Here is a 21,592-nt window from a genome sequence, read left to right as displayed (position 1 = left end):
AACCGGACCGTGACCTCTAAACCGAGGTGTGTACCGAACCAAAATTTTTGTGTACTGTTACACCCCGAGTGTATATATGTATATGTATATATATATATGTATATGTATGTATATATATATATATATATATATATATATATGAATTTGTGTGTATATGTATAAATGTGTGTGTGTTTGTGTATATATATATATTTATATATATGTGTGTATATATTTATATATACATATATATACTGTATGTATATGTGTGTATAATTTATATTTAAAAAAAATATTTTTGATTTCCTGCGATGAGGTGGCGACTTGTCCAGGGTGTACCCCGCCTTCCGCCCGATTGTAGCTGAGATAGGCTCCAGCGCCCCCCGTGACCCCAAAGGGAATAAGCGGTAGAAAATGGATGGATGGATGGATTTTTGATTTCTTTGAATCGATTAAGAATCGCAATTAATTTGAAAATTGATATTTTTGACACCCTAGTTGTAGTTATTAGAGTTAACATTGTAACCTTTTCTCGTTGCATTTCACCCGTTTGCTCTTGTAATCCACCAGAACGTGCCGCTGGCCATTAAAAAACTAGCTGCGGGCCGTGGACACTCCTAGCTTGCGGCTACAATTGAGCCTTGTGTAGCGTAGTTGTTAGCGCTATATCAAGGATGCATGATAATGCCATACAACCCAGCCTTTCTGGTAAAATAGTGACAGAAAAATAGTGCACTCTTTTTGTCGTTTCAGTTTGACAAAAAGTCGCCCAAACCATTGGTGCTAATTCTCCTGATTCAAGTTGGAGGCGTGGCTATGAGAAAGCGCATAATCCCCCTCTTTGCAATCTGCCTGCTTCTTCTCATACAAAATGATAGTTCCAAACATGACATTACCGAAAAGTGAACAAACTGAAAATAGAACAATCATTCCTTGTGTGAAGTCTTGCTCTTCTCGACTGTAATCATTTTGTCACGTTGACTAATCCTTTATGGTTCGGCTCACTTTTTGTTTAGATTTTATACGACACCGGAAGGCATTAAAAAGCACTAAATTCACAGTGGTATAGAGCTGTAAGAAATATTACGTGGGCACTATCGAGCAAGTGAGGAGGTATATGAGCTAATTAAAGATAAGGTATGTTCAGGTTCACGGGAGAGTCACAGTTGAAGAAGGACTGATATAGTCTGGGGGATGGCTGCGTTCATACAGCGAGTATTAGTGTGTTCTCTTTTCTGCTTCACTTAAAACCTCTCCTGCACTCAGTCATTTCAAAATGATTAAAAATTTACACACTTATACATACATCACCCTTCCAGTGATGTTCAATGATAAGTCCTTTCATTGACCAATCAGTGGCCATTAAACGAGGATAGAGACAGACATGAGGTGACCGAGAACGCTTTGAAGAAGGAGATCAGAAGGTTACGCCTTGGTCAGGGCTAAAGTGAATGTAGGATGAGCGGTGTTAAATATTGAGGACTCCCGCCAACTTCCACTGTTAGATCTCAGTGCTACATGTAAGCATTTATCTCAACTTTCAACATGTGGAAAGATTCTCCTCTGGCTACCGAGGTGGGGAAGTTGTGCGCTTTCATCACCCGGAGTCCACACCTGCAACGTGCACAGCTCAGGCGGAATACAAAGTGACTGTGAATACCAGCAGTGGGTGTGAAATGGAGCTTTTTCAGGCGATGTTTTTTTTTAAATCACTTAAAAAAAAATCGGACCATAAGGCGCACCATCTTATAAGGCGCAATCGCATTAAACGGGTTACATTCAGATTTTTTTTTTCTACATCTAAAACACTTCCTTGTGGTCTACAAGGAAATGGAACATTTCATGCGATTGTCCTATTAAAATAACTTTTTTTAAAATTCCATCATTGTATTTTTCGGACCATAAGGCGCACAGGATTATAAGGTGCATTAAAGGGGTCGTATTATGATTTTTTTTCTACATCTAGTCCCCATAGAGGAGCCTCCACTATATATATATATATATATATATATATATATATTTATATCCATCCATCCATCTTCTTCAGCTTATCCGAGGTCGGGTCGCGGGGGCAGCAGCCTAAGCAGGGAAGCCCAGACTTCCCTCTCCCCAGCCACTTCGTCCAGCTCTTCCCGGGGGATCCCGAGGCGTTCCCAGGCCAGCCGGGAGACATAGTCTTCCCAACGTATACTGGTATCTTCCCCGTGGCCTCCTACCGGTCGGACGTACCCTAAACACCTCCCGAGGGAGGCGTTCGTGTGGCATCCTGACCAGATGCCCGAACCACCTCATCTGGCTCCTCTCGATGTGGAGGAGCAGCGGCTTTACTTTGAGCTCCTCCCGGATGGCAGAGCTTCTCACCCTATCTCTAAGGGAGAGCCCCGCCACCCGGCGGAGGAAACTCATTTCTGCCGCTTGTACCCGTGATCTTGTCCTTTCGGTCATAACCCAAAGCTCATGACCATAGGTGAGTATGGGAACGTAGATCGACCGGTAAATTGAGAGCTTTGCCTTCCCGTTCAGCTCCTTCTTCACCACAACGGATCGATACAGCGTCCGCATTACTGAAGACGCCGCAAGGTCCTGGCCAGATGAAGCCATCAGGACCATATCATCTGCAAAAAGCAGAGACCTAATCCTGCAGCCACCAAACCGGATCCCCTCAACGCCCTGACTGCGCCGAGAAATTCTGTCCATAAAAGTTATGAACAGAATCTGTGACAAAGGGCAGCCCTGGCGGAGTCCAACCCTCACTGGAAACGGGTCCGACTTACTGCCAGCAATGCGGACCAAGCTCTGACACTGATCGTACAGGGAGCGGACCGCCACAATCAGACAGTCCGATACCCCATACTTTCTGAGCACTCCCCACAGGACTTCCCGAGGGACACGGTCGAATGCCTTCTCCAAATCCATAAAACACATGTAGACTGGTTGGGCAAACTCCCATGCACCCTCAATGACCCTGCCGAGAGTATAGAGCTGGTCCACAGTTCCACAACCAGGACAAAAACCACACTGTTCTTCCTGAATCCGAGGTTCGACTATCCGGCGTAGCCTCCTCTCCAGTACACCTGAATAGACCTTACCGGGAAGGCTGAGGAGTGTGATCCCACGATAGTTAGAACACACCCTCCGGTTCCCCTTCTTAAAGAGAGGAACCACCACCCCGGTCTGCCAATCCAGAGGTACCGCCCCTGATGTCCACGTGATGCTGCAGAGTCTTGTCAACCAAGACAGCCCCACAGCATCCAGAGCCTTAAGGAATATATATATATATATATATATATATATATATATATATATATATTAGTGGAGGCTCCTCTATGGGGACTTGGGGCACTAGGAGGTTAACATCTTTACTACTGCTACCCCAGGTGGCCCTTGGCAAAGGCCTAGTACTTGACTGCCCCCTAGCCAGGGATACGGTGAAGACCTCAACGGCGGAGCAGGCGGAAGACAGTAGATTTAAGAACTACCACAACGGCTGCGATGGCGGAAGAAGGCTGCAGCAGAAAAGGGTCCCCAGTCGTCTTGGACTCCATGCCACTGGACCCTGACCCGATTCTGTCAAAGATCGTGTGGTGACTGTCTAACAAAGTCACGCACAGGCATCCTCCATAAAGGGATATACCCCTACCCGGAGGATCGTCATACTCGTTGGAGTGACCGCCGATAATAATAATAATAACAATATATATATCATTGTATTTTTCGGACTATAAATGCGTCTTATGCTCCGAAAAATACAATGATATATATACTGTATATATCATTGTATTTTTCGGAGCATAAGACGCACTGGAGTATAAGGCGCATTAAAACGCAATGATATATATATATATATATATATATATATATATATATATATATATATATATATATATATATATATACACAATGATATATGTGTATATATATATATATATATATATATATATATATATATATATATATATATATATATATATATAAATATATATATATATATATATACACACAATGATACATGTATATATATGTGTATATATATATATATATATATATATATATATATATATATATATATCATTGTATTTTTCGGAGCATAAGACGCACTGGAATATAAGGCTCATTAAAGGGGTCATATTAGGATATTTTTCTACATCTAAAACACTTCCTTGTGGTCTACAAGGAATTGGAGCATTTTTTTTTCAGCTCTTAAATCTCTAGATCAACTTCAAGTCCATAAGTCGATATAAATATTTTTCAAATTTGTTTTAATTTTTTAATGCCTTTTTTGGCAAATACCTGTTTTTATGGCAAAAACACAAAATATGCAATATTTTCCCCAAAACAGTTTTCAAAGTGATATATGTGATGTGAAATAATTGAACCTTAAATAGATCAATAAACCATAACAACATTGATTTTAATTCATTTTTATTTTATTGAGCAATGACAGTTAAAAAAAAAATTAATCTCACTAAAATTCTTGGCTATCCAAACAGGCCCCACTCATAAAAATGTCATACATTTTTGAAACTTTTTTAACTTTCAGCGCTTAAGTCACGAGATCAACATCAGATCAATTATATAAGTTTTTATTGTTTATTCACGTTTTTGTTTTGATTACATTTTTTGTCAAAGAAAACTTAGTTTTTTAAAATGGCAAACACACAAAATATGAAATATTTTCCCCAAAAAATATTGAAGAGTGGAATATTTGATGTGAAGTAATTGGAGCCTGGAGGTCAATAATTCATAACAACATTGATTGTGATTTATTTTTATTTTTTGAGCAGCTTTGTTATTAGAATCAACATTGTTTGGTTACATTACACCTAATTTCTTTTATTCCACGTTATTATGTATATAATGGCTCCCGGGCCACACTTTGGACACCTCTGTTCTAAAGTCCTACAAATCTTGAGTTGAACTCCTACCAGTTCAGGCGTCACGTAAAATATTTACTGTGTGGGGATTTTTTCCTTCATCGAGAATCCCACACATCAATTGTGTTTTCTAAGACGATGCATCCACAGACAGCGCTAGAAGAGTGTGACGACGATCATAAAACCGTAACTGGAACTCATTGCTATTGTGGCGCATGTCTCTCCTGAGAGGAGTACAGAATTTGTTGTTTTTATGTTTTAATATGCTGTAGTGTGCAAAAGTGCCATTAGTCCCAATAGTTCTAGGACCAATATCACAAATTGAGATATTATTACGCTTGTAAGCAGTTAGGAATGTTAAATGCATTAACGACCATCTAAATACAGTTTTAAGTAGAGATGTGTTATTGATGAGACAGGTGTTGAAGATGAAGCGTTCAAATCACGTCCTTAGATTATATAACTAAGTGATTCTTCGGCATACCACTAGATCGGGGGTCAGCAACCCGTGGCTCTAGAGCCACATGCTCCATGGAGCTTTTTCAAAAATGTATGGAAATGGAAAAAAATGGGGTGAAAAATATGTTTTTTGTTGTAACATGGTTTCTGTAGGAGGACAAACCCGACACAAACCTTTCTAATTGTTAGAACGCCCACAGTTTAGTATGTTTGTGTTTATGCTTCACTGATGAGAGTACTTGGCGAGCGCCGTTTTGCCCTACTAATTTCAGAGGCTCTTGAACTCACCATTGTTTGGACTGTGACTCAACAGATTGTTTACATGTGTAACTTTCTCCGACGCTGCCACAGAAAGACGTGTTTTATGCCACTCCGTCTTTGTCTCATTTTGTCCACCAAATGTTTTATGCTGTGCGTGAATACACAAAGGTGAGCTTTGTTGATGTTATTGACTTGTTGGAGTGCTATTTAGGCATATTTGGTCAGTGCATGACTGCAAGCTAATCGATGCTAACATGCTATTTAGGCTAGCTGTATGTACATATTGCATCATTATGCCTCGTTTGTAGGTATATGTATTTCCTTTACTTATATCCTCTGTGTATTTAGTTTATTTTTCCATGTCTCATGACACATTATCTGTACGTAATAGTGGCTGCATTTCTGATAGTTGTTTGTGCGCCATGTTGTTCCAGACCACAGCAAACGTTACCCAACTTGCAAAGATTGTGATAAATCCAATAGAAGACAGCCTGCCATTTCCTTTAACGTGGACACACACATCTATACCTTTGGCCATTCTAAGACCGTCATTTCTATGAGTTTTCTCAACCTCTGTTTTACAATTTTTTTCCAATGTTGTAAAAATATGTAGAATAAATATTATATTTCAACATTTGCGTCAGCCTGCGACACAGTCATTTTGATAGTAGGCTGATATAGCTAATTAGCTACTTACATCATGTGTTGCCTTCATTATAAGACTTATATAAGTCTTTAAATTTTTTGCGGCTCCAGACAGATTACTTTTTGGTATTTGTGGTCCAATATGGCTCTTTAAATATTTTGGGTTGCCGACCCCTGCAAAAGTTTCTAAATACAAAAAATTCAGTGGTTGAACAACGCATCGGAACAAATTGTGACCACCGTTCGAGGTTCCACCTGCAGGTTTCATCTGCAAAAATGTGAATCCACACGTACTTAATTTAATTAAACGAACACAATCTTTAGTCACCCTGCGGTGTGAACAGTAATTTGGTAAACGCTTGCCCTCTAGCTAGATTGGTACGACTTCATTTAAAATCGCTGCCAGATCAAATGAAGAAGGACAGACAACAAGTGTAAGATTGTTAATTAGTGTGTGCCCAGTGGACACGCAATTTGTTATTAATTTCCATTAAAGCTTCACCTGGTTTGCCTCAATTGTGTTCAATTCACAACAAACGGATGACATATAAATACATGTATATCCATCCATCCATCCATCTTCTTCCGCTTATCCGAGGTCGGGTCGCGGGGGCAGCAGCCTAAGCAGGGAACCCCAGACTTTCCTCTGCCCAGCCACTTCGTCCAGCTCTTCCCGGGGGATCCTGAAGCGTTCCCAGGCCAGCCAGGAAATATACTCTTCCCAACGTGTCCTGGGTCTTCCCCGTGGCCTCCTACCGGTCGGACGTGCCCTAAACACCTCCCTAGGGAGGCGTTCGGGTGGCATCCTGACCAGATGCCGAACCACCTCATCTGGCTCCTCTCGATGTGGGGGAGCAGCGGCTTTACTTTGAGCTCCTCCTGGATGGCAGAGCTTCTCACCCTATCTCTAAGGGAGAGCCCCGCTACCAGGCGGAGGAAACTCATTTCGGCCGCTTGTACCCGTGATCTTGTCCTTTCGGTCATAACCCAAAGCTCATGACCATAGGTGAGGATGGGAACGTAGATCGACCAGTAAATTGAGAGCTTTGCCTTCCAGCTCAGCTCCTCTTTCACCACAACGGATCGATACAACGTCCGCATTACTAAAGACGCCGCACCGATCCGCCTGTCAATCTCACGATCTACTCTTCCCCCACTCGTGAACGAGACTCCGAGGTACTTGAACTCATCCACTTGGGGCAGAGTCTCCTCCCCAACCCGGAGATGACACTCCACCCTTTTACGGGCGAGAACTACGGACTCGGACTTGGAGGTGCTGATTCTCATCCCAGTCGCTTCACACTCGGCTGCGAACCGATCCAGTGAGAGCAGAAGATCCTGGCCAGTTGAAGCCATCAGGACCACATCATCTGCAAAAAGCAGAGACCTAATCCTGCAGCCACCAAACCGGATCCCCTCAACGCCGTGACTGCGTCTAGAAATTCTGTCCATAAAAGTTATGAACAGAATCGTTGACAAAGGGCAGCCTTGGCGGAGTCCAACCCTCACTGGAAACAGGTCCGACTTACTGCCGGCAATGCGGACCAAACTCTGACACTGATCGTACAGAGAGCGGACCGCCACAATCAGACAGTCCGATGCACCATACTCTCTGAGCACTCCCCACAGGACTTCCCGAGGAACACGGTCGAATGCCTTTTCCAAGTCCACAAAACACATGTAGACTGGTTGGGCAAACTCCCATGCACCCTCAAGGACCCTGCCGAGAGTATAGAGCTGGTCCACAGTTCCACAACCAGGACAAAAACCACACTGTTCTTTCTGAATCCGAGGTTCGACTATCCGGCGTAGCCTCCTCTCCAGTACACTTGAATAGACCTCACCGGGAAGGCTGAGGAGTGTGAGCCCACGATAGTTGGAACACACCCTCCGGTTCCCCTTCTGAAAGAGAGGAGGCACCACCCCGGTCTGCCAATCCAGAGGTACCGCCCCCGATGTCCACGCGATGCAGCAGAGTACAAGTATAGTCGACGACAATTACAATGCGTCCTCTGTACAATATTTCTTCCGGCGGCTAACAATCTAAAAATGAAAAATATGTGTAGAATCTAGGTACATACTGACTGACATCCTTTCTTTTTAAGCTTATTTCGCACTGAACAGGGAGTAACTTTTTTACGTTTTAAATCTGTGGAACTCGACACTATGTTGTGACTTTCTAACAACCTATAAAAAAAAATTGGTAAACATTCCATTTTAATACTGTCATTTTATCTTTTTATGCCTATTTTGCACTGAACAGAAAGTCACTGTGTGTACGTTTCAAATCCGTTTAACTAGACTATTTTGTGTCTTCCTATAAATAAAAAAATAAACGGTTGCACAATCCAGGTTAATATAGACATTTTTATTTTGAAGCTTATTTTGCACAGAACTGGAAATCACTGTGTGTATGTTTTAAATCTGTCTAACTAGACAATATGTTGTGGCTTCCTAAAAATCTTTAAAAAAAAATAGCTCTACATTCCCTGGGTTTTATTTTTAAGCTAATTTTGAACTGAACAGGAATTCAAGGTGTGTACAATTTAAATTGTTCTAACTCGATAGTATTTTGTGGCTACCTAATAGTCTACATAAAAAATAAAGGGTGTACATTCCAGGTTATTACTGACCTCTTATTAACTAGATAGTTTATTGTAGCTTCCTAGAAATAAAAAAGATGGTTGCAAATTTCAGGTTAATACTGACATCCTGTTATTTTGTAGCTCATTTTGCATTAAAGAGGAAGTCTCTGTGTGTACATTTTGAATGTGTGTAACTACACTGTATGCTGTTGCTTCCTAAAAATCTTAATCAAAAACAACTTGTTGCACAATTCAGGTTAGTACTGAAATAATTTTATTTTGAGGCTTATTCTGCCCTAAACAGGAAGCCATTATGTGTACGTTTTAATCTGTCTAACTAGACAGTATGTTGTGGCTTACTAAAAAAAATAAAAGCTCTACATTTCACGTTAATTCGCACATCCTTTTATTTTGATGATCATTTTGAAGTGAACAGGAAGTCAAAATGTGTATGTTTTAAATATGTCTAAATAGAGTACTAGACAGTATGTTATGGCTTCCTATGGCTGTACATTCTAGGTTAATACGGACATCCTTTTATTTTGAAGCTTATTTCGACCTTGACAGGATGTCCGGGTTTGTACATTTTAAACCTTTGTAACGAAACAGTATTTTGTGGCTTCCTAACAGTATAAATAAAAAAATAAATGGTGTACATTCCAGGTTAATACTGATCTCTTATTACCACTTATTAACTAGAGAGTATGTTGTGGCTTCCTAGAAAAAGAAAATGGTTGCACAATCCAGGTTAATACTGGCAGCATTTTATTTTGATGCTTATTTTGCACTCAACAGGAAGTCACTGTGTGTACATTTAAAATATGTGTAATAGGCAGTTTGTTGTCGTCCTAAAAATCGAAATAAAATTGGTTGTACAATTCAAGTTAATACTGACATATTTTTAATTTGGAGCCTATTTTGCACTGAACAGAAAATCACTGCATACATTTTAAATCTGTGTAACTAGATAGTATGGTGTAGCCTCCTCACTATTTAACATATAAATTGGTGTACGTTCCTCTAATACAGACATTCTTTTATTTTTGAGTTTACAGTATTTTGCACTGAACAGGAAGTCGAGGTGTGCACGTTTGACATATGTGTAATTAGACAGTAATTTGTGGCCTCCTAACAATATAAAACAAATGAATGGGTGTACATTCCAGGTTAATACTGACCTCTTATTAAGTACAAAGTATGTTGTGGCTTTCTGGAAATCTAAAGCAAAAAAATGAGGTTAATGCTGACCATTTTTTAATTTTGGAGCTTATTTTGCGCCCAACAGGAAGTCACTGTTTGTACATTTTAAATGTGTGTATATAGACAGTATGGCGTTGCTTTCTAAAAATCTAAAACAAAAAAAACTTGTTGCACAATCAAGGTTAGTACTGACATACTTTTATTTTGAAACGTATTGTATTTTGAAACTTATTTTGCACTTAACAGGAAGTCACTGTTTCCTTAAAATCTAAAAAAAAATGTTTGTACATACCAGGTTAATATGGGCATCCTTTTAGTTTGAAGCTTATTTTGAACTGAACAGGAGGTTAAGGTGTGCAAATTTTAAATCTGTCTACTTAGACGGTATGGTGGGGCTTCCTAAAAAAAAAAAATGGTTGTACATTCCAGGTTAAAATTGACCTGTCAGTTACTAAGCACTATATCGTGGCTTCCTAGGAATCTGAAAAAAAAGTTTACCGATACTGACATCCATTTATTTTGAATTTTATTTAGCGCTGAACAGGAAGTCACTGCGTGTATGTTTTAAATGCTGTGCAACTAGAGAGAATGTATATTGTAGCTTAGTAATAATGAAGGAGTTGACAATACTACAATACACGTCGACATAACAGACAATTTTCATACAATTGACTCCTTTGGCTCTCACATTTTAGGTCGACAGACGCAGTTTGTTGACGTCGACTTAAGCAGGCATTGTTTAAATCAATAAGAACATGTGGTAACACTTTAGTATGGAAAACACAAATTCACCATTAATTAGTTGCTTATTAACATGCAAATTAGTAACATATTGGCTCTTAATTAGTCATTATTAAGTACTTATTAATGCCTTATTCTGCATGGCCTTATTATATAACCAGTAAGCCATTAACTAAGAGTCTATCCCTCAGTAACCTCAGAATTGTTGCTTATTAGTAACCCTAACCCTTATATGTTCCCCTAGTGTCCAAATAACTCTACATTAAGTCTTTGTTACTTCAATAAGCAACTAATTAATGGTGAATATGTTCCCATACTAAAGTGTTACCGAACATGTTATTTGCCGTTGTTTGATACAGACTGATTGGTGAAAAACAGTCAAGTTCTTCCACAACAAACTCATTAGGGGTGTGAATCTCTAGGCACCTAACGATTCGATCCAATTCCGATTCCTGGTGTGATGATCACATTCAGAATTGACTTTCGATTCAACACGGTTCTTGATTCAAACCGATTTTTGCAATGCATTATTCGGTATAATTATAATGAACTTTTTAAAAAACAGGTTACAGGTTAGAAAAGCTCCTTCTGGTTGATAGGGGAAGGCCTAAATATGTCCTCCTAAAAATGGTTGTATATACTGGATTAGGGTTGTACGGTATACCGGTATTGGTATAGTACCACAATACTAATGAATCATATTCGGTACTAAACCGCCTCTAAAAAATACCGGTCCATCAACATCCAAAACTAATGTAAAGTATCAAACAACAGAAGAATAAGTGATTATTACATTTTAACAGAAGTGTAGATAGAACATGTTAAAAGACAAAGTAAGCAGATAATAATCTACTTGTTGATTTACTGTTAATAATTCATTTTTACCACTTGTCCTTAATAATTTTGACAAAATAATAGAATGGAAAATGACACAATATGTTACTGCATACGTCAGCAGCTAAATTAGGAGCCTTTGTTTGCTTAAAAGAGACGTTGTCTAGTATGTTCACTATTTTATTTAAAGGGGAACATTATCACCAGACCTATGTAAGCGTCAATATATACCTTGATGTTGCAGAAAAAAGACCATATATTTTTTTAACCAATTTCCGAACTCTAAATGGGTGAATTTTGGCGAATTAAACGCCTTTCTAATATTCGCTCTCGGAGCGATGACGTCACAACGTGGCGTCACATCGGTAAGCAATCCGCCATTTTCTCAAACACCGCGTCAAATCAGCTCTGTTATTTTCCGTTTTTTCGACTGTTTTCCGTACCTTGGAGACATCATGCCTTGTCGGTGTGTTGTCGGAGGGTGTAACAACACGAACAGGGACAGATTCAAGTTGCACCAGTGGCCCAAAGATGCGAAAGTGGCAAGAAATTGGACGTTTGTTCCGCACACTTTACCGACGAAAGCTATGCTACGACAGAGATGGCAAGAATGTGTGGATATCCTGCGACACTCAAAGCAGATGCATTTCCAACAATAAAGTCAAAGAAATCTGCCGCCAGACCCCCATTCAATCTGCCGGAGTGTGTGAGCAATTCAGGGACAAAGGACCTCGGTAGCACGGCAAGCAATGGCGGCAGTTTGTTCCCGCAGACGAGCGAGCTAAACCCCCTGGATGTCTTGGCTCACACCGTCTCTTATGCCACCGAAGATGATCAAGAGAAGAATATCGACCCTAGCTTCCCTGGCCTGCTGACATCAACTCCAAAACTGGACAGATCAGCTTTCAGGAAAAGAGCGTGGATGAGGGTATGTCTACAGAATATATTCACTGATGAAAATTGGGCTGTCTGCACTCTCAAAGTGCATGTTGTTGCCAAATGTATTTCATATGCTGTAAACCTAGTTCATAGTTGTTAGTTTCCTTTAATGCCAAACAAACACATACCAATCGTTGGTTAGAAGGCGATCGCCGAATTCGTCCCCGCTTTCTCCCGTGTCGCTGGCTGTCGTGTCGTTTTCGTCGGTTTCGCTTGCATACGGTTCAAACCGATATGGCTCAATAGCTTCAGTTTCTTCTTCAATTTCGTTTTCGCTACCTGCCTCCACACTACAACCATCCGTTTCAATACATTCGTAATCTGTTGAATCGCTTAAGCCGCTGAAATCCGAGTCTGAATCCGAGCTAATGTCGCTATAGCTTGCTGTTCTTTCCGCCATGTTTGTTTGTGTTGGCTTCACTATGTGACGTCCAGTGTTGGGACTAACTGTAACTGACTTACTGTAACGCCGTTACTATCGGCGGTAACTAGTAATCTAACGCGTTATTTTTTATATTCAGTAACTCCGTTACCGTTACTACATGATGCGTTACTGCGTTATTTTGCGTTATTTTTTATGTAGTATCGGCTAGAAACTGAGAAGATCTGAGTGTTGCAGCGCTGCTGAAGAGGCGACAAAAAAGAGGCGCGCCGCGCGCTGTCTGTGTGTACGTGTGTGTGTGTGTGTGTGTGTGTGTGTGTGTGTGTGTTTGTGTGGGAGGGGGCGTGTCTGTGTCTACTATCAAGACGTCATGGCGAACCCCGAAGCCGAGTTTCTTAAAATGGAGATATTTTCAGTACGTTTCTTTTATCGACCACAAAGAAAAGAACATTTTAGTTGAATGTAAGTTTCAAATATGCTGAAACAGCGACAAAAACAACATGCTTTGACGAAGCTAGTAAAGAGACACACACTCACCTCCACCTCCAACAGCGGCTGGATTTTAATGAGGCACTGCACACTGAAGGTACACACACTCTGTCAATTCTCTTATATACTCTTTCATTTTAAACTTTTAGAGTGTTTGATTATCACATCACTCTAAATGTTTAGACTATAAAGTTCACAAACCTAAAGAGGGATACTAGTGGGCCAGGCTAATATTTCATTTTCTCTAAACTAAGTGGGGAAATGTGTAGAGTGTTCTGGGCTTCAGACATGATTTTATTTCAGAATTCCTTGAGAAAACGCCTGGTTAGGCTTTATGTATGTAGTGTGTGCCTTTCTTGTTTTACAGCTATGTTGTTATTATGCTGTTTGTTACTTATGTATGTTAAGTTGCAGCTATTTAAAATAGTTTTGTCAATTTGTTCTGGTCTGAAACAAATTGGCCCTTTAAAATATATCTTTGTCTTTGTGTGTTGTATGTAGAGCACATTGCTTAGCAGAGTTCAGTGATGCAAATGCATGTCAAGTTGATCAACAGATTGTATTATTCTCCAGTGCAATAACAGTACTAAAATGAAGGCTAAAAGGGCATTAAATGGGGCCTTAAAAAAAAAAAAAATATATATATATATATATAAGTAACTAAATAGTTACTTTTCACAGTAACGCATTACTTTTTGGTTTAAGTAACTGAGTTAGTAACTGAGTTACTTTTGAAATAAAGTAACTAGTAACTGTAACTAGTTACTGGTTTTCAGTAACTAACCCAACACTGGTGACGTCACAGGAAAATGGACGGGTGGTTAAAATCAGGCACTTTGAAGCTTTTTTTAGGGATATTGCGTGATGGGTAAAATTTTGAAAAAAAACTTCGAAAAATATAATAAGCCACTGGGAACTGATTTTTAATGGTTTTAACCCTTCTGAAATTGTGATAATGTTCCCCTTTAAGGACAAACTTGCAATAAGAAACATATATTTAATGTACCCTAAGACTTTTTGTTCAAATAAAGCCAATAATGAAATTGTTTTGTGGTCCCCTTTATTTAGAAAAGTACCGAAAAGTATCAAAATACATTTTGGTATGGGGACAACACTGTTTATGTATGTATGTATGTATGTATATTTTTTTTAATCAAATTTAGAAAATTATCAATCGATTTAGACTTGGGATGAGTAAGATGTGAATTGATTTTTTTTGTGAACCCCAAAAACTCATCCATGGTTGTTTTACAGAACTTTGTACTGTTTGCACTAAGTAGAATGCAGATAATTGTCTACTAATTAAAAACCAAGGCGGAACTAAGTGGGTGAAAACCATTTCTGTAATTTAGGGGTTTATGGCAGGATTTAGATTCTTTCACATCACAGGATGTTTTTTTTTTTTTTGCTGGCCTGAAGTTGCACCACTGTAAAGAAGCTGTAATCTCCAACTTCTTTTGTACTCATATTCCAGCGCTCTGCTCGAATCGCTCGAATGTGCATTTTTAACGCTTGATGTGCACCAGCTGCAAGTAGTCCTCCAGTACGCCGCAGTCTCCTCTGGCCCAAATTTCCTCGTGCTTAGAACTCAAAGTTGATCCCCGGGGAGCCTTACAGAGACTGGTGTGAATATCTCTCATTGTGTGTCGCGTGGCCAGAAGCTAGTTGCACAGTTGCTGCCTCCAACCATGTGCCAGTGACCCTTGTTTTGCCAAATCTGCCAGACTACGTTGGTGACATAATGAATTTGTCCCACATTAGAATAATTTGACATGCTCTGTTTGCTTGTCTGTTGCATCCGACCCTGCTGCTCAAATCCAGCGCTGCCTTAGCGTCAAAGCCAAACAAATGTAAATGTGACGCACTGTGCACGGGTAAACACCTCCTTCAGTAATTTGTGTCATTCTCCGCTTTTTAAAGCAGTTCTAATAGGAAGTCTATTTGTCCTCATCTACATTTCTACTTGGTATCCATTATTCATGCGTTCTGTGCACACAACTTGCAGTTTCTCGCTTTTAGGCTATTTCTCATGTTAAGTTTTTACTCCCCCCAGCTTCCCTTCTGTGTTTCCTCCAAGCTCTGCTTTGAAGTTCTGGTGTCAGCCCAAACCAGCTGCCGGGACAAGGTGGGAACTATTTTTGACTTCTACTTCGTTAAAACTCATTTTGACCCTACTTACTTACCCTTGCAACAATTATGGAATCAACAGTCTTGGAGGATGTTCAATCAGTTGTTTATTTTTGCAGAAACAGCCATGAGAGAAAACTATGGTCATTTCAAATGGCAACTGTCTGGCTTTAAAAACACTAAAAACAAATCAAGAATATGAATTGTGGTAGTCAGTAACTGTTTAATTGTTAGATCAAGCCGAGTGAAAACTAAAATATGGACCTGTTCATTAGTCTGCAGTTAAAAAGGAGTGTTCACACTTTGGAGAGCTGTTGCACCAGGTGCATTGACATGAATCATGGGTCCAACACCAGAGATATCAAATGAGAGGTTTAGCAAACTTCTTCAAGAAGGTAAATCATCCCGCTGTGTTGCAAAATATGTTGATTGTTCACATTTAGCCGTGTCTAAATCTGGACCAAGTACAAAACACATCGGTATGTTGTAAAAGGCAAGCATACTGGTGGACCTGTCAGGTCATGTCTTGCCGTGCTTTTGTTGTTTCTAGGTTTTGTGTTTAGTTCTGTTCCTAACGCTCCTCGCTTTCCTTTGTTTACTTTTTGCTAAGGTCGCTAATTATACACACCAGACCTCTGTTTATTGATTAGTGTCCCCACCTGCTGCCGCCACTAACCGCGCCCCGTTATAGACCCGTCTCGCCGTTCACTCGGTACAGATCCAATTGTTTGCTCTACGCGACAGATACGTTAATGTTTGCTTACTGCTTGCTACATGCTGTTTATGTCCAGCTTTGTTAAAGACAGTTTAAGTTTGTTGATTTGCTGAACTCGCACAGCTTTCCGTGCGCTTCCGAGCGCCACATCGTCTTTGTTTTTTGCCTCGTTGCTTACCTACTTGCTTCCCTGCACGTTGCTTCTGCTGCCGCCTGCCTTTGCTTCCGCATCCTGAAAACACAGCCATTGCTACAACACGACCCAGGACAAAACAAGACCAAGGAAAACATCAAAGTGTCAAGACAGAAAACTTCAAGTAAGATAAGGCTGCAGCTAACGATTATTTTTCTATCAATTAATATATAGATTATTTTTTCGATTAATCGGTTAATCTATAGATTATTTTTCCTTTTACCGATTATTTTTTTTATTTAAAATGAAGATGAAAAAATAAATGTTGGCCAGTTTTTTCAAAAGGCATGACTTTTATATACAAAAAAAAAAGTATGGCCACTCAGTCAACATTGACAACAACATGACAAAATATTCTGTAACAATGTAAACATTTAAAACTTTTAACATTTAACAAAATTAAAAGTAGCTTATTTGCTTTTTAATGTGCAAATATATAAGTAAACATCCAATGCAAATCTTAATATTCTGCAATAGTATAAGCATTTCTAAAGTAAAAGTATTGCTTATTTTGCTTTAAAATGTGCAAAAATAAAGATAAACATCCAATACAAAAAAGTGCAAAACGAAATATTCTGTAACAGTGTAAACATTTCAACAAAAGTAAAAGTATTGCTTATTTTGCTTAATAACACAACAATGATAGTATGATTAAAGTGAAAGTTAATTGTTGGTTTGTACATAGTATATGTAACTGTTAATGTTGTAAAAGGTATTTGCACAACTAATTAACGTTAGCGTTAAAGAGGAGCGCGTCTTTGTAAACACTGAACAGGCACGCCAAACGCGCCTCTCAGAGCGAAACAGTGTTTTAGTTTATGAATTTACAACGCAGATACAAATGACACATTCATGATTTTGTGTAATGATGACAACGTATACTCATGCGGACGATTGACTAGTTGATGGTGATGGCAAGAACGCTGTCGGGTGTTTTCTTTTCAAATGTTCCTTCATAGCCGTTGTGCTGCTATGATAGGCCATTTCCGCTCGACACAGTGTGCATACAACAACTGTCAAGTGTTTTGCTTTTTTCGCTGTGCTTATCCCACACTTGAAGGGATGTACCAATGCTGAATGTGGCTTCTGGATTTCACTCAAAAGACCAGACCGTAGTTACTTTTTCCTTTTATTTTCCTTTAGTTTGCAACAGTTTTTCCAACCAAGAAACAGCTTCTTTTTTCTTCTTTAGTCTTTTTAGCAGTCTTTAGCAGTGTTAATAGACTTTAGTTTCTTTAGCTGTCATTAGCTGGCTTTAGTAGCCTTTAGTAGCCTTTAGTAGCCTTTAGCTTCTTTAGTAGGTGAAAAACCTTTAAGGACAAAACACCACAAGATTAACATGCTGTAAAAAATCAATCAATTATCAATCCCATAATTTACAACTATTAATTAGGCTATCAAACTCTTAACCATTAAACAAGTGCAAGAAAATGGACACATCTTTTCCCTTTAAGTTAAAACAGATTTTAAATAAATTGTCTCAACATAAATGCACCAAGATACATATAAAATACATTTAACACCAGAAACACAATAGATAAATGCAACAGAAAACCCAATATGCAAATACATAAATACCTAACCAATTAACCACCTATTTAGATACATATTTAAAATCCATATTCAATATAAATATATTATTAATTTAGCAGTGAAACACTCAATCTTAAACGCTGTCTACTGGTAGAAAAATGCCCCTTTTTCTACGCCCTCACCAACACAGTTAAATCCAACACTTTAAATTGAGCGACTTCACCCTCCTGATGAAGCAAACTGCTCCAACATTTATCAAACTAAGCAAAGAATATCAACACTAAACAACAGTTACATAACACACTGTGTGTATTTAGCCTCCAGACTAAGCACGCTACATGCACACAACCCCCCCCCGCCCCCATCTCACCAGCGCAACAGGTGCGCCACACCCACGAAGAGAAATATTAAATCTTACATACTTTTGGCACAACTCTGGGTTATCTGTAATGAACTAAACCTTTTTCCACTCTGCGCTGGCGTCTTTTGTACTCCTTGATTTGACACAGCGGTCTAATTATCGGGCTCGCGCACCAGCAGATGAGACAGGAGCGCGCCGCGTTATACCTGCGCGCGAACGTAAACTGATCGGCTCTGATTTTATAAGCCGACTGGCCGAAATAATGCCGAATTATATACATTTGTTTATTGAAATACTCCCACACTTTTGACGACTTTTGGCGTGCTTTTTTTCCCTCGCTCGCACCGCTCGCATCATCTGCTTTGCGCTCCGCCATGACGGCAGTGTGACGTAAATATGCGACGCGTCGAAGCATAAAAACGACGTCGACGTATTTACGTAACCGATGACGTCGACTACGTCGACGCGTCGTTTCAGCCTTACACAGATGACAATTATTCTCTCTCTAATGGCTATTCTGATGTTTAATACCAGACAGCATCAAGAAATGATCTTATATTGCGCTACGAACATGATCTTTCGAATGTCTCGGAGTTCATTCAAAAATCTCTCTGGATTAATGGAAGGAGTTTTAAATCCGAAGGAAAAGATCGCTGGTGATGCGATCAAACTGTTTCAGATAAAGGTTGCTGTTGTTCTGGACTAACTTGCCAGCTGTCTGGAATACAGAGTTATTGTTAATCAGTTTGGAGTGCACAAATGCAGTGTGAAGATTTTTGAGTACGCTTTATTATTCGCCTTTTAATATACCTGTTTCATACCTGCCAACTACTCCGGTTTTCCCGTAATTAGTACGGTTTTCATCAACCTATTCCGGGTTACGGTTGCAGTGATAAAAAATACGGTTTTTCATTAATTAAAAAAAATTTTTTTTTTTAAATGCGCGAGGCTATTTATAGCACCGCTGCCAAGCACGAGGCCATTGTTTCCAAACGAGCGAGATGTAGCGGCTAGCTACGGGGTGTTAGCCAATGGCTTTGGCTGGGGGGCGGGACTTCCGGGGAAGTTAGGGAAGTGACGTTGTTGACAGGAAGTGTTAGTTCGAGTTTTGCCGGGAAAGAGGGGAGACGCACATTGGAGCTGTTGTGTGGTTACATTGCATTTTATTACAATAAATACGAGACAAACGAATAAGTCTATGAGCCTACGTTCCTGGTAACATTGCAGAACGATAATGGAATCAGCCGGAGAAAAATCGCAAACGAGTCTTAAATCGAAAAGAAAACTGCAGTCATTCCGTGAAGAATATTCAAAAGCCTATCCGGGAATAATTATTCGTTCCAAAAAGGGTGAAAACTACGCGAATTGCACCTTGTGCAGACAAGATTTTTTGATCGGACACGGAGGAATTAGCGATGTAAAAGACCACGTTGGGACAAAAAAACACAAGTCTAATGCCGTTGCTAGCGATACAAGTGGAAAACTTTCAACGTTTTTCGGATTTTAGCCACAAAAAGGTAATGACACCAATGTTATCTATTGGAATTGTTTAGTACTGTTATACTTTTAAAAGTGTTTATACTATTTATGCTTTCAAGTCCAAGTTGAAGAAATCTTGTTAAATGTTGACAGCATAACTACCAAAATACAGAAGTATGTCCTTAATATTTTTGCAGTGCTATTTCTGTTGAAAAGTTAAAATGATTACATTAGAGATGTGATGTGCCACTTTTCAAGTGTCTGATGGCTTAAATTAATTTTCATTAATTTTTCATATTTTGAATTCTTTTGAAAGGCTTACAAAAAAACTACATTTGAATTGTAATTCCATTCTATTGACAGGACTATTAATTTTAATGAAGTTAGCTTACCATGTTTACAGTATGATAATTGTGATAGAAATGTGAATTTTAGGCACAGAATATTTTTTACAATTGAACAAGGCAGTAGATTATACAAGCTTGGACAGAAAGTTAATAATGACACCAATTTTTTTTTTTATGGAATTGTTTAGTACTGTTTTACCATTTGTTTACTGTAAAAAGTGTTTATACTGTTTATACTTTCAATTAACAAATTGAAGTCTTGTGAAAGGTTGACAGGATAACTGGCATTAACTGTCAAAATAATTTCAAACTATTGAAGTTAGCTTACAGAATAAACATGTCAATCAACCCATATGATTTTTGCTGTAATATTTTTGTTTTGAAAAGTCACTGTGACTGATAGAAAAGTGATGGTTTTAGCAACATTTTAACCTGTCTGAATGCTAATAATCATTTTGCGTCGGGGGGCGAAGCCTGAACCCCCCACCAGGACTTTGTCCTGGACCTACCGGGGCCTGCGGACCCTGGACCCTGGGTACTAGGTTTTTCTGATTTCAAAAGTTGGCAGGTATGCTGTTTCATTATCTTTCATCTCTTTCGTATTTCGTTTGGGAGTCCGAATGAAGCCAGCACTTTACATTTCCTTAGCTACCGTCTTCAATAAATCTCCGTTTCTTTTTTTCTCCCATCGATGCACTTGAAAATGTTCCGTTCTTTTAGTTTGTGAAGCAAATAAACAGTCTTCATTACATTTGTTGCTCATGTTTTCATTTGATATCTGCTTCCGCGCGTTGAGACTGAGCCATGCCCGATTTGTGTCCTGTCCAGCTTCTCAGGCAAATCATATTGTTGATGCAGATGCCCATATCGGCTGTACAAATTTACTTTACAAAAGAGAAGTGTGGGATACTTCTCTTGTTGCCTTATTTGTATTTGACCTTATTAAATGGATTTATATTATTATTTGGTGCAGCCGGGCCGGAGTAGGAGGGGATAGAAAGAGGAAAAAAAGGAAGACAAAGGGGGAAATTGTGGGGACAAGAGGGGGATAAGACAGAGAGACAACAACAAAAACAGAAAACACAACAATAACAACAACAACAGCAATAGAACAACATCAGCAAATATGATATGTACAAATATGATGGTAAAAGTGATAGCAAAGAAGCAGTTAGTGAAATAAATAATACAGACATGACAATGAACATTATATCACTACAGATGGAGCAACACAAATACCAATAGAAATAGCACTATTGATAATTAATAATAACAATAATTACCTCTATTATCAACACTCCAATTGTTCAAATGCAACAATACACATATGGAATGATAATTTGAAATGCAAAAGAAAGCAGCTACATGGAGGGGAAGAAAGAGAAGCCAACTATATTAACCTTGTAGATTGTTATAGTATCAATAGGTTAAGCTTTGTCAGTGTGCTAT

At 39.1% G+C, this 21,592-nt stretch overlaps 1 long non-coding RNA gene across 2 annotated transcripts in view; it reads left to right on the top strand.

Moving 5' to 3' along the window:
* LOC133623727 (uncharacterized) overlaps window positions 1–21,592 on the top strand; it is a 234,335-nt gene that overhangs the window by 14,872 nt on the left and 197,871 nt on the right. For both annotated transcript variants that reach the window (XR_012051200.1, XR_012051201.1), the window contains one exon: window positions 15,442–15,513. This is a non-coding gene — a long non-coding RNA (uncharacterized lncRNA). The remainder of the gene's footprint in view (window positions 1–15,441; window positions 15,514–21,592) is intronic.

The sequence above is a fragment of the Nerophis lumbriciformis genome, linkage group LG26 (assembly GCF_033978685.3).
Source record: "Nerophis lumbriciformis linkage group LG26, RoL_Nlum_v2.1, whole genome shotgun sequence".
NCBI classification, from domain to species: domain Eukaryota; kingdom Metazoa; phylum Chordata; class Actinopteri; order Syngnathiformes; family Syngnathidae; genus Nerophis; species Nerophis lumbriciformis.
The sequence above is the reverse complement of the archived record's forward strand: the minus strand, read 5'-3'. Positions and strand labels throughout refer to the sequence as shown.